The following is a 916-nucleotide window of genomic DNA, read 5'->3' as shown; positions in this document are numbered from 1 at the left end:
ACTGAGAGATAACAGGAAACTGATGCAACTGGATATATATTAGGTTTGTAATATCAAATAGAAAGATGCTCTGCTCTGGAATTAAAGCTCACTTGTGAAATAAGCTTTACTGGCAATGTTTCAACCATATAAAAGAAATGAGAGGTATTTTAAGAAACAACCACAGACATCATGATCACCATGATGATGGGAGCTTTAGTACCAGGATGAGGACACCTTTATGTCCTTTGATTGCTTTGGTCTTTGTGACCTGAGCATTCTGTAGAAGTGCACACGACTATCTGTCTTTGCTGATGTGCTCATACGAGGCTAACAAATGCTTATAGCGCGGCATGGTGACACGGTGATTACCACTGTCGCAGGGGACGTAGATCAGGGTAGAGCGAGTTGTGGGGGGTAGGCACTGAACCCTAAGTTGCTCCCGATGGAGGCCAGCACCTGGCCTTGCATGGCAGCTCGGTCGCCATCGGTGTGTAAATGTGTAAGTGAGACTTAGCTGTAAAGTGCTATATAAGTGCGATCATTTAATAGGAAAATCACAATGCAGAAAATTGTGCTCACGTTGCTTCTCTCCCCTTAGCAGCTCCGGGGTGGAATAACGTGACACTTCAGGCTGACATCACGATGACTCTGTCCCATCTCCAACTTTGTCGCTGCTCCCTGACTGGACTTGGCTCTGTGTACTTCGTTTAAGTGGAAAGGGCGACTGGAATGAGGCGATTGTTATTCATTCTTCTTTCTGCATAATATTCATGAGTCATTTCATTACTGCATTTTCATGCAGTCTGCTTTGCATACATAATGTGGTGTTTTATATGTATTATGGTGCATGCCAGCAGAATACCATTACGCCATCCAATTTGAGCAGTGTACGACTGTATGGCATGGAAAGTTAGGGTGCAGGGTCATGGGGGGC

Source organism: Enoplosus armatus, chromosome 2 (assembly GCF_043641665.1).
Source record: "Enoplosus armatus isolate fEnoArm2 chromosome 2, fEnoArm2.hap1, whole genome shotgun sequence".
In the NCBI taxonomy this organism is placed as follows: domain Eukaryota; kingdom Metazoa; phylum Chordata; class Actinopteri; order Centrarchiformes; family Enoplosidae; genus Enoplosus; species Enoplosus armatus.
Note: the sequence above shows the minus strand (reverse complement) of the source record.